This window comes from Pan troglodytes, chromosome 11, assembly GCF_028858775.2.
Source record: "Pan troglodytes isolate AG18354 chromosome 11, NHGRI_mPanTro3-v2.0_pri, whole genome shotgun sequence".
Taxonomy (NCBI): domain Eukaryota; kingdom Metazoa; phylum Chordata; class Mammalia; order Primates; family Hominidae; genus Pan; species Pan troglodytes.
Window position 1 is genome coordinate 51,368,812 of NC_072409.2, and position 13,210 is coordinate 51,382,021.

Genomic DNA, 13,210 nt, shown 5'->3' on the forward strand with positions numbered 1-13,210 from the left:
TTTGCTCATTTCTTTTTATTCTTTTTTCTCTAAACTTCCCTTCTTGCTTCATTTCATTCATTTCATCTTCCATCGCTGATACCCTTTCTTCCAGTTGATCGCATCGGCTCCTGAGGCTTCTGCATTCTTCACATAGTTCTCGAGCCTTGGTTTTCAGCTCCATCAGCTCCTTTAAGCACTTCTCTGTATTGGTTATTCTAGTTATACATTCTTCTAAATTTTTTTCAAAGTTTTCAACTTCTCTGCCTTTGGTTTGAATGTCCTCCCATAGCTCAGAGTAATTTGATCGTCTGAAGCCTTCTCTCAGCTCGTCAAAGTCATTCTCTGTCCAGCTTTGTTCCGTTGCTGGTGAGGAACTGCGTTCCTTTGGAGGAGGAGAGGCGCTCTGCTTTTTAGAGTTTCCAGTTTTTCTGTTCTGTTTTTTCCCCATCTTTGTGGTTTTATCTACTTTTGGTCTTTGATGATGGTGATATACAGATGGGTTTTTGGTGTGGATGTGTTTTCTGTTTGTTAGTTTTCCTTCTAACAGACAGGACCCTCAGCTGCGGGTCTGTTGGAGTACCCTGCCATGTGAGGTGTCAGTGTGCCCCTGTTGGGGGGTGCCTCCCAGTTAGGCTGCTCGGGGGTCAGGGGTCAGGCACCCACTTGAGGAGGCAGTCTGCCCCTTCTCAGATCTCCAGCTGCGTGCTGGGAGAACCACTGCTCTCTTCAAAGCTGTCAGACAGGGACATTTAAGTCTGCAGAGGTTACTGCTGTCTTTTTGTTTGTCTGTGCCCTACCCCCAGAGGTGGAGCCTACAGAGGCAGGCAGGTCTCCTTGAGCTGTGGTGGGCTCCACCCAGTTCGAGCTTCCCGGCTGCTTTGTTTACCTAAGCAAGCCTGGGCAATGGCGGGCGCCCCTCCCCCAGCCTCGCTGCCGCCTTGCAGTTTGATCTCAGACTGCTGTGCTAGCAATCAGCGAGACTCCGTGGTCGTAGGACCCTCCGAGCCGGGTGCCGGAAATAATCTCGTGGTGCGCCCTTTTTTTTAAGCCCGTCGGAAAAGCGCAGTATTCAGGTGGGAGTGGCCTGATTTTCCAGGTGCGTCTGTCACCCCTTTCTCTGACTAGGAAAGGGAACTCCCTGACCCCTTGCGCTTCCCGAGTGAGGCAATGCCTTGCCCTGCTTCAGCTCGCGCACGGTGCGCGCACCCACTGACCTGCGCCCACTGTCTGGCACTCCCTAGTGAGATGAACCCGGTACCTCAGATGGAAATGCAGAAATCACCCGTCTTCTGCGTCGCTCACGCTGGGAGCTGTAGACCAGAGCTCTTCCTATTCGGCCATCTTGGCTCCTCCGTTCCGTCTATGGTAATACTTTTCTTTCTTCCTGTCGTGTTTCTCTGGCTACCTTTAATATTTCCTTTTTATCTTTGATTTTCAGCAGTTTGATCCTGAAGTATACTTGCACTTTGTATCCTTTTTCTTTTTCCTCTTCCTTTCCTCCTCGTTTCTTTGTCTTTCATGTTTATAAAGTTCTTTTTTCCTGGGTTTGTTTCAGTTTGAATAATTTCTCTCAAACTATTTTCAAATTTACTGATGTTTGCCCTCTTGGCAACGTACAGTCTGTGCATGGGCCCTAGAAAAAAATTTTTTTTACAAAAAACTCTGATTTGTTTTTTAATTTCTAGTGTCTCAACTGAGACTTTAAAAAATGCTATTCATCTCTGCTGAAATACCTCATTTGTTTAATTAATGTTTCATTCAACCCTTTAAAATTATGCTCTCTTCCCTGATGGTAGAATGCTGTGGTTTTTGTTGTTGTTGTTATTGTTTTCATCATTGTTTTAATCTTTTTCCACTCTAAACTAAACTTTGTAAGGACAAGGACTTGGTTTAATTCACTGTCATATTCCAAATACTCATTACTATAGTAATGCTTTAACAAATTGTAATTGAATGAACAAACGAACACACTGCCATGTTTACTGCCATGGTTTAAAGTGTTGCCACTTCCTGATAAAATGTACATTAGTATCTGTTTCTGTCCTATATCTCAAAAAAATTACTAAACATAACGATTTATGCCTAAATAAGATAATCTAGGCTAAAACATTCAGACTCTAAAAATCAAAAGTGAATGCATTAAATATGAGGTAGGAGCAGTAATGAATGATCAGAATGTTTTAGAAAAGCATAAATACCAAAGTTCCCTACTGCAATGAACAACCATAGTTTCTGGTCATTAGTTTTAAAGACTGGAATTCATTGGAAGGCAACTGATAGCTCATAGAACTGACAGGAAACTAGCAAATAGAAATTAAAGAATAGGTGAGAATGACGCTGCTCTGGGGGTCCAAGGACCCAATCACTTTGTAAGAGGCCTGGTCAGACCAAGACACTGCTATTGACATAAGACTCCTGCATAAATAGACTCCACCACTGACTCTCCCTGGAAGCCACTGTCCCTAGCCGCTGATTGTTTTGGCTCATCCCTTTTGGTCTTCAGCAGTGGTAGGCAAAGTATAACAGCCACTATTGGTGGCCTGCCGCTATTCCCTCCTCTCATTTCACTGCAAGCCTCCACACTTTCTATTGTCAGCACCTGCACCCCTTAGCCTGAGGGAGCCCTCAACCAAGGGTATTTGTATTAGTCAGGGCTATCCAGAGAAGCCAAACCAAAAGGCTGTGTGTGTGTGTGTGTGTGTGTGTGTATGTGAAGACAGAGACAGACAGAGAAAAGAGATATTTTAGTAAGTTCATTCACAGGATTTCACAAATCCGAAATCTGTGGGGCAGGCTGGAGATCCAGGATAGAGCTGACATTTCAGCTTAAGCCTGGAAGCAGTCTGCAGGCAGTCAATTTCTCTTAAGTCCTTAGCAACTCATTGGGTAAAGCCCAGTGACATTATGGAGGGTAATCTGCTGTATTCAAAATCTAGTGATTTAAACATTAGTCATATCTAAAAATATACCTGCACAGCAATATCTAGACTGGTGTTTAACCAAACATGTGGGCACCATAGTCTAGTCAAGTAGACATGTAACATTAACCGTCACAGTGTTAATGTTTAAGTTCCCCAGCTTCCTCATCCTTCTGGTGTGAAAACCCTGAGAGTTGTGTTATAGGCTGTTTCCCAGAGTTTCTCATGAGGATTAAGCTCCTGTTGCCTACAGTGATGACTCGCTTGATAATGCAGCATTTATTGTTTTTTTCTCCTTTGCTGTTTTACTTTCCTGCCATTTTACCAGTGTCTTTTGGAGTCATTTTCAAAGTAAACTCCTTGCAAGTAACTTATTGTCTCTCAGTTTGCTTCTGAGATAATTCAAACAGAGATACAGAGCATAGAATTACCACAGCAGCACATACAATAAGGGATTTCTCCTAAAAAGAAAAAGGACATTTGGGATGCTGGACAATCAAAAAGTATTTTTCTACTTATAGCACAGGTGACATTTAGACATTGATCTCTACTGAAGTTTTCTTTCTGAATCCATCTTTTTTTGTTAGATCATTAATAAAAAAATTTTTTTAAGTTAGAGAAGTAATTGTCTTCTTAATCACGATAATAAACATTAGAGACACTCACTTATTAAAAGAATTATTAAGTGGCCAAAAGAATACTGACAATTTCATTGAAAACAAAAGTATAAAACAAAAAAAAGCCTGAATTTTTGTACCAAAATTGACCATGTAGTATAATGATCTTAAGGGTAGAAATTTTGTCTCTATATATGTACTTATGTTTTCATTTATTAAGCAAGGCATAGCATTTAATCGTGGCTGGTGACTGTTTTTGTATTGTTGTTAAGTAATTACTTTCATGTAACTTATCAGAAAATTGGCTACTTTTTGACTCTCAAATGTTTTATGAAGGTAGTGTAGTTAAATGTTTAATTTATGCAAAAAATACAAAAACATCTACTATTATGTGTTTACTAATTAAGAGCATCTTGTTCTTAATATAACAGTTTTCTATAAGAATATTTCCTGCTCTTATAACCTGCTTTTATATCTTTGGCAGCATTTTTGAGGTCATAAACTCTACTAAAATATTTTGAAAAAGAAATCGGTGAATTGTATAATTGAGGTAGGATAATTATATAAATGAGGAGGCCATATACAGTATGAATTTTGTATTTAAAAGGCATATTAAATAAAATGAAGGGTGGTAGGTTGGTTATTTACTTTGAAAATGACTCCAAAAGACACTGGTAAAATGGTGGGAAAGTAAAACAGCACAGGAGAAAAAAAAATAATGGTGAAATGTACCACAGTTTAAGTAGGAGTAATGTCTGAAGTGACAGAAATCATTGTCCTAAGTTTTCCAGGACAACCTGACAAAAAGAATGTTTGAAAACAGAAATATCTGTCACAATATGTCTGATTTTTTATTCAAAATATGGATCTCATCACCCTAGTTTCTGGTCTCATTGTTTTTAGATTTATCTGCACTCCTATTCCCAATATTCTTCATTGAACATATTCTCTTACTCTTGATTTATAGTTCATGATTAACTGGCCAAGTTTTATTGAGAGAATCCTCAGTCTGAATATCAATGCACTGGTTATAATTGCCACGCACTTACATTGATGCATCATTTATTTTGAAATAAAAGTTTTTAAAATGTGCTAACAGTCTTCTCTCCTAAACTGTGGAACCATGGTTTATAACTCTAAGGCCTTCCTTGTCACATAAGTGTCAGTGTTTGTACTTGAATCTTTCACTTCTGAATGAGGTATATGGGTAGGCTCTCTATGGCTGATTTGGATCTGTAGAAAACCTTGCAAAGCAAGTAAAGCTATTTGCCTTCCAAATCAGGTCCTTCTTACATAGAAATAGTCTTAGGCAGTTGGCTCACCTTGTCATTTCTGACTGAGTTTTAGTAATAAGAAGGTTTTGAGCACATAACTATTCAGATGAATGAGAATTCTTAGTACATTATGGCTAGTAAGCAATCTCTTAGAAACCAACAACATTGTTGAAATTAGATGACAGTCTCTCTCAGCACAGAGGCCTAGTTACCTTCATTGGCAACTTCTTGGTAGGATGAAGCAGTTTGGGTGAAGTATGTCAAACCCATTCACTATAGCCAGAGGGATTTTTCCATCAGTGTGATGTCATTACAGAATAAATAAATAGTAAAATTTTGAAAATGATTATTATTTGATGAGGCAATAAATAGCAGTCATTAAGGACAAAGGCTTTTTAAATAGGCTGATATGACGTTTACACCCCATCTAACCAACTAACTAAATAAGGAACGTACTGAGTCTCCATTCTCTCTGCTATAAAACAGCAACAATAATAACTTACCTCAGAAGGCTGTGTGAGTATTAAATGAGATAAAACATTGTGAGTGCTAGCTTAGCACCTGGCACATAGGACTGCTCAAATAAGCCCCAAAGGGTGCAGAGTGACTGTGTCACCATATTGGTTGCATAAAACAATTATATTCAAGGCTTGTTTTTCTTGTCTTTGCTATCAGCTCTTAACATATTATAGCTGTTCTATGTCTTGGAATGCAAAAAAATCATCAAAACACCAAGGTCTACTCTTAGAAATGTGATCACTTTTGTCAAGAAAAATGTATTTGAAAATTCTCTCCATCACTAGTTTCTAATTCTATCACTAAGGTGAGTGTGCGTACCCAGGGGATAGCAAGATGCTCCAACTGAATGAACAAAGAAATATGATTTTCTATGTCAATTTTCCCTCTTTTGTGTTTCACTTTTCTGTTAGTGCAGTAGGATGTATACAGAATTTATAAATAAATATGCACGTATGGGGGGTACTGCTCTGAGTACACAACCTTTTGGAAACCATTGTTCTAGAACAGGAGCTGGCAAACTAAGGCCCATGGGTCAAATCTGGTCCATTGCTTACTTTCAGAAATAAATAAAGTTTTATTGGAACCACAGCCGTACCCATTTATTTACATATTTTCAAAGGTCACTTTTGCACTACAATGGCAGAGTTGAATAGTTGCAACAGTGACTGAATGGCCTGCACAGCCTAAAATAATTACTAACTGACACTTTAGAGAAAATGTTTGCCAAACCCTGTTCTAGAAAATGATTTGTATAGGAGGAGAATCATAATGCATACTGAGACCTGGTTTTTATACCTGTTCACACGAGTACTCAGACCCACCAGCCAACTTGGGAAGGTGGATGATGTTTCCCAGTTCCTTGCTACTCAGTGTGGTCCAAGGACTGGCAGCATTAGTGTCATCTGGAAGCCTGTTTGAAATATAGATTCTTTGGTCCCATCTCAGACCTATCAGAATCTGCTTTTGAACAAGACCTTCAAGACATATGTGTGTACATTAAAGTTTAAGAAATATCAGTCAAATTTATATAACTGTTAGGTGGCATGTTGGTGAAATACTTAGAAATGCCAAGGCACTATAAGTGGACCTTAGTTTTCTATTTCTCATTGTACATAAATCTGCCTCTTGCATTGCACCAATGCACTGATTGGCCATATATAGAGAACTAGGGGAGCTGGCATGGTCTGGCTCTCCTCCAGTTAATATTTATATATGGAAAGACTGAGTCAGCAGTATATGAGCTTTGCGATCTGTCTTTTTTATGAAAAGAAAAGAAAGTATCTTATTCCTGAAAGTTAAACCTTAGCGATGTGTTTATTGTTGGAGAAACATATACTACATTGAAGGAAAATTGATCTCTAGATTTTTGTTGCCATAGTTAAAAAAAAAATTCTTAACAGTTATAAAAGAAGGTTAAAGACAGGGTTTTTGTCCCCTACCTCACAAAGACGACATGCATGTAAGGTTCACTGTAGGAGGGCAGTGCAGGGCAGAATGAGCTTCCTAAACACATGGGGAGAAACCAAGGCTCCCACTCAGGACTGGGCACCTGGGCCTGTGAGCATGAAAGGAGCATCGGATCAGGCTCATTGTACATTTCTGGCTTGGAGCTGGCTGACCCTTTCCTTCTTGAGGTTTTGTCAAGGGGTTTCCAGTTTTCCTAATTAACTATTAATGAGGTGGGTGTAATTTATTGACTAGGGTGAGGTAAACTAGCTGTGCCTGGAGTTGAGTTATGTTTCCTGAGGGAAAAGAAAACTTATGAAATAAATCATTCTCTCTTTAATTAGCAGCTTTGGCTAGCTCACTTGAAATGACTGCGCAAAATGTGAAAAGAAGCCAGAAGTTTAGTCAGAAATCTAAACGTGGGTCTCATTTGCTGCTTACTGAGAGATTTATGCAGTTCAGGGTGAATGTGTCGGGGGACCTGGGTGAGTTGCATGAAGCACCGTAATGAAATGTTCTCCTTCTGCTGTGACTCTGGACAAAGCCTGAAGTAGGTTCCTTCCTTCTTTATTCCAGTGCATGCTCCAAATGGAAAAAGCCAGAGGACCCCAGATAGAAGAGGGGAACTAATTAATGTGTTTTCCAACCTTTTAGCTTTATCTTCCTGTCAACTTATGTGCACCATTAGGTCTATGTATCATTTTTACTTTCTTAACACAGAGTGCCTATTCTCTGACTTTAATACTACAAGCTATTGGATATAACTGCACCCAAGCTGGAAGCAAACCTTTATGTATTGATCAGTACAGGAAAAGATATATTTGTTGTTTCAGTTCTGGTCAACATTCATTGGGTGCCTACTAGAACGTGTCAGATACTGTACTAGGGGGATGTAAAAATGACTCTACCCGGTAGGGGATCATAGATGCTGGGGGGAGAAGAATCTTTTAGAGTTCATGAGAAAAAACAAAACGAAACTGATTATGAAGTTTTAACTTTCTCAACAGACTAAGAGTAACTGAGATAATTTTCTTCATCTCACAATATTGATCATGCTTAAAAGCTCAAAAGAACATTGACCCCTTGCCTTCCCCCAGTTACTATCTCCAGCCTAAAAACTGCATAAGGAAAATGTATTCATTCTTCTTCCTGGTATTTCTCAGTAGAGCCTATTAGACTTTTTCAAGGTAGAGCCCACTCACACCTTGAGAATGAGTTTCAACTTGAACCTGCCCTTTCTGGGGTTAGAATCTACCTTCTATGGCCAAACACGGTTTTCTGCCTTGAAGAAGAATGACCTGACAAGCGTTGTGGACACCCAATGGCTCACTGAAACGTTTTGACGAATGAATCAAAAACATATGGATTACGTTTTCTTGAACATACTGGTGATTTTCACAGAAAATGAATTTGGCCCCAAGCATTTTGTTCTCCTGAACTTTCCGTCTGGACTCCAAACATTAGCAGGAGGCTGGGCAGAGATGTAGTTGGCCCAGTGTTTTCGGGCTGATATGTGGATTTTATTAAAACCTGCAGCTTCTTTCCTGACTCCTTGTTTGAACGTTTTTGTGAGGGGTCCGCTGCAGACGAGCACACTTTTAGCTTCTCGAAGTCATCCCTTTCCCCAAATGGCGACCTTTTTACTCCTTGGAAACAGAGGAAAGAAGAATTCCCATGCTTTCCTAGGAAAGGCTCATTCCCCTATCTCAGACCTCTAGGAACAAAATTACCCCCACGTGCTACCATTTTAAAAAGAACAAAACAAAAGGGTTCTGGGAGCCTTTTTCCTGCCACAGAGCTATTATGAAAATCTAGCTCATGTTTCTATTTCGATCCCATTCACCTTTGTCAGCTAATACTTCATATTCGTTAAATCCAAACCTTGACACTCCAGTTTCTTTTCCGTGCCTTGGTGTGGAAGAAAGAACCAGCTTTTCCCAGAGGCCGACATCTTTCCTCGTCCCCTTGACTAAAGCCACTCTGCCCACCTGCTGCCGAGAAAGCAGAGGCCAGTTCAAACCTGGGCATGGCCCTTGCCGAACAGGGGCTGAGAGCTCATTTGAAGAAGAACAGACCACTAATAAATCGCATGGTCATTACCCTTTATGCATACTTGTTCTAATAGGTGTCGCAGATTCCTGCCTCCTAATAAGGAAAGGAAGTAGAAAAACACATAAATTCTCTCAAGGGAGTCAGACAGCCTGAAGCCACACTCGACAGCTGCAAACGTTACCATGAGCACAAAAGCAAAACAGGGTTTAAAAAAGTGATACATTGCCAGGGATTTTGGCAAGATTTCCTTGAATCCAGACTATGTTTTGCACTGTTTCAGTTGAAAAGAAGAACAGCACTCCTGCCTGCCACATGTGATGGAATTTGGAGATTAAATAAACAACAGTGTTAATTGATCTAAAAGGGCTTGATTGAAAGCATCCTAACATTTCCCTTTACCTTGTTTTGTTTGTTTGCCTGCTTGCATGATTAGTTATTTTTTCTTTCTTTTCTTTTTCTTTCTTTCTTTCTTTCTTTCTTTTTCTTTCTTTTCTTTCTTTCCTTCCTTCCTTCCTTTCTTTCTTCCTTTCTTTCTTTCTCTTCCTTCCTTCCTTCTCTCTTTTTCTTTCTTTTTCTTCTTTCTTTTAAAAAACCTTAGCAGTTCAAGTTAGAGGTGTTTTTTTCTTTTCTTTTCTTTTTTTTTTTTTTTTTTTGCCTCCAATGCCACCACATCATTCAGTCTAACTATTGAGCATTGCAGGTTTGCTCAGGGGACGATTCTTGCCCTCCCCACCCCCTCTTCCTTTCTTCTTTTCTGGATTTACTTTCTCTGGGATGGTCTGGAGATTTGCTAGAGATGTACTGCCTACATATGTGGTGACTGCAAAAGGGGAAATTCATGTGCCTGTTGAAAAGGCCATTAGTCTACCCCATGAGAATTTAAGGGCTTATGAAGAAAATTCATCAGAATATTTAAGGCCAGAGTTCAAAGGGGACCCAAAAATCCAGAGCAGCAGATATAAATTGCTGCACATTCTGATTTTGTCCAAATTTGTTTTGTTAATTAAGACTGAGTCTTTCCTATGAGCTAGAATTAATTTTCCACAAAGAATACATTCTAGACTTTATTTCACAATTATTTCATTTCATTTAGTCTTGTTCACACTGATTTTAGGAAGTTACTTTTGAGAAGAATGCATGATTCTGAGCTTGGGTTTTTGTTGTTGTTTATTTTTAAAGTAATTTGTTTCATCTAATTTTGCACAAATGGAAGCTGAAACATTGCATTGCTAGAGGGTCTCTTATTCACATAAGAAGCAGAACTCCACAGAATTCCATGTCTTCATTAAATAATCAGAAAGGGCTTTCATCCATTACTTGGCATATTTTAATGCTTGTACTGAAATGCAGCATCAAATAAATGCTCTATTTCCTCCCTGATTGGGACCTATTTCCATTTTTCTAGCCAGAAACTTAGTCTAGGAAGACATGAAGTCAGGCCTCAGCTCCATTTTCTAGCATCCAGCTGGTATTTTTCTTTCTCTATTTTGTATCATAGGATAATCAAGGTATTTTACAGAGTTTCACATTTCTCAAAGGCCACATAGGCAGACATGGTAAACAAAATAGCTAAAAATCCTAGGTCCAGTGGTTTTCAAAATGTTTCAAGAAACTCAAAGATTCCATAATCATGCTTCAGATGTTGAAAACTTCAATTTCAAATTAATAGCTTATGGAAAACTATGGCAATCTCTATTAAAATTAAAAATACATACAATGTTTGACCTAGCACCTATACTTTGGTGGAATCCTTCCATTAGAAATAAAATGCCTCAGTACATTAGGATGGATCTATCTATCTATCTATCTATCTATCTATCTATCTATCTATCATCTATCTATATCTATCACCCATCTTCCTATCCATCCATCTGTCCATCTATCCACACACACACAGGATTATTAGAACATTGTTTACTTTATTAAGGAGCTGGAAACAATCTGAATAGCTAGTAATAGGGTAAAGACTGAAAACAGGGTGCCCCATCCTTGCAGGATATTTCTGATGTATCATTAAGTGAGACCCTCCATAAATAAATGATACAGGTGCCAGTCCTCATCCACAATCACAGATGAAACATTCTTTTCTCTCTCAAACATCTTTATTGTCCTTATTTATGCTGACATTTAGCTTTCATGCCTTCAGCATAAAGGAGTTTTAGGTAAGATTTAATTAAAAAAAAAAAAAAAAAGCCCTACCAGATAATGAGCCCTTCAGAGAGAGAGAGGAACACAGCTGGGAGGGGCCATGGGCATCTCACCTCCATTGGTAATGTTTCATTCTTAAGGTGATGGTTACTACAAGAGTAGTCATTATGTCAGTCTTTATATTCTTTTGCATGTCTGAAACATTTCTCTTTTTTGACAGGGTCTCACTCTGTCACCCAGGCTGGAGTGCACTGATACCATCTTGGTTCACTGCAGCCTTAACCTCCTGGGCTGAAGGCATCCTTCCACTTCAGTCTCCCAAGTAGCTGGGATTACAGGCACCTGCCACCACACCCGGATAATTTTCTGTACTTTTTTTGTAGAGATGGGGTTTCACCATGTTGCCTAGGCTGGTCTCAAACTCTTGGGCTAAAGGGATCCACCTGTCTCTGCCTCCCAAAGTACTGGGATTACAAATGTGAGCCACCGTGCCTGGCCTCATAATTTTTAAAAAGATAGTTGAGCTTTAAAATGTGCAGAAGTTCCTAGGCTGGTATATCATAATCATCATGGGAAACACAGGGTAAGAGGAGCTATCACAATAAATCCAAGGATATCACACCTATCTTCAACATCTAGGCTTCCCTACCACCCTCCATACAAGACATCCCAGAGGAGCAAAATCATTTAACTTTTAGACATATTACAGTATGTTGATAATCACAGCATAAGAGATAACATTGACATTAATTAGCTAAGAGAGATTTAGCTATGATTATGGTCAAACATAGGTCACATTTCTATTTGCTGTGATGGAAACATCATAACTGCTTATCAAGATAGACACATAGAGCATCATCTCATAGAAAAATCGGCTGACATCTGATCATGTCCTAGTGCCCAGGGGCAGGCTGAGTAGAAGTACTGTCTCCCAACTATACCATAGTGACACAGAGAAAGCATTGAACCCACGATTCTGGAATCAGATACATGGATTACAGAAGTAAATGATGGTAGAACTATCAGGTATAATCTCTGCCTCTTGCAGGAATTTTTTTTTTTTTTTTGAGACGGAGTCTCACTCTGTCGCCCAGGCTGGAGTGCAGTGGTGCAATCTCAGCTCACTGCAAGCTCCGCCCCCGGGTTCACGCCATTCTCCTGCCTCAGCCTCCCAAGTAGCTGGGACTACAGGCGCCCGACACCACGCCCGGCTAATTTTTTGTATTTTTAGTAGAGACGGGGTTTCACCATGTTAGCCAGGATGGACTTGATCTCCTGACCTTGTGATCCACCCACCTTGGCCTCCCAAAGTGCTGGGATTACAGGCGTGAGCCTCCTCGCCCGGCTGCAGGAATTTTTAAGGGAGCAGATCCATGAGTTTGAATGGCCTGTGGTAATTGCGGCTGGCTGGAGACATAGTTTTTCCTCCAGATCTGGCTTTCTGACTCCCATTCCAGTTCCTTTTCACTATATTACACTTCACATCGTCAATCACAGGGCCTCGCCCAGCTCACTTGAATCAAATAATCATCCTAAGATATCAGTTTGCTTAATTATATTTAATTTCCCAAACTTCCTTCTGGGATAGGAAGCAAAATTCAACTGGGTATGGGTTTTCTCTTGTAAATATTTAGAGGAACTGTACTGAGTGTTAGAATAAGTGTCTATTTCTTGTCAGAGAAAGTTGCCTTTCAGTGGTGATGAACCAAGGCCATTTGCCATCCAGAACAAGCCATATAGCTCTGGAACGAGCTGTTAACATCTAGATTGTGCTGCTCCACTTTTTAAAGAACTCAGAGTATAACTCTACAAGTTTCTTTATGATCATGGTATCTCCCCCTGCCAGGTAAGTATAAAAAGTTATTTCAATTAGAGTTTATGGCAGTCATCAAATAAGGTCAGTGTTGCTAACTAGATCTGTTTATTATTTTAGTCGTCATTTATATATGATGATTTAATTTTAATTAACCTGGATGCATTGTATTGTAAAATATTCTGGTTCCGTATAGTAGGGTGGGAAGGGAATTATATTGCTGACTTGCATTAAAGTCAGCACTAAGAGGCAGGTTGAGTAGAAAGAACTCGCAGACACACAGGCCTCAGATGGGTCCACTACAAAAGGGGGAGGAGAAGTAGAAAGAGGAAGTTGGCTCTTAAAGAAGGAAAGAGAACAAAGGAGAGGCAAGCACAGAGAACGTGATAGAATTAGACATAAGCAGACTGTTCAGAGAAATGAGATTTGATCAGAAAAATA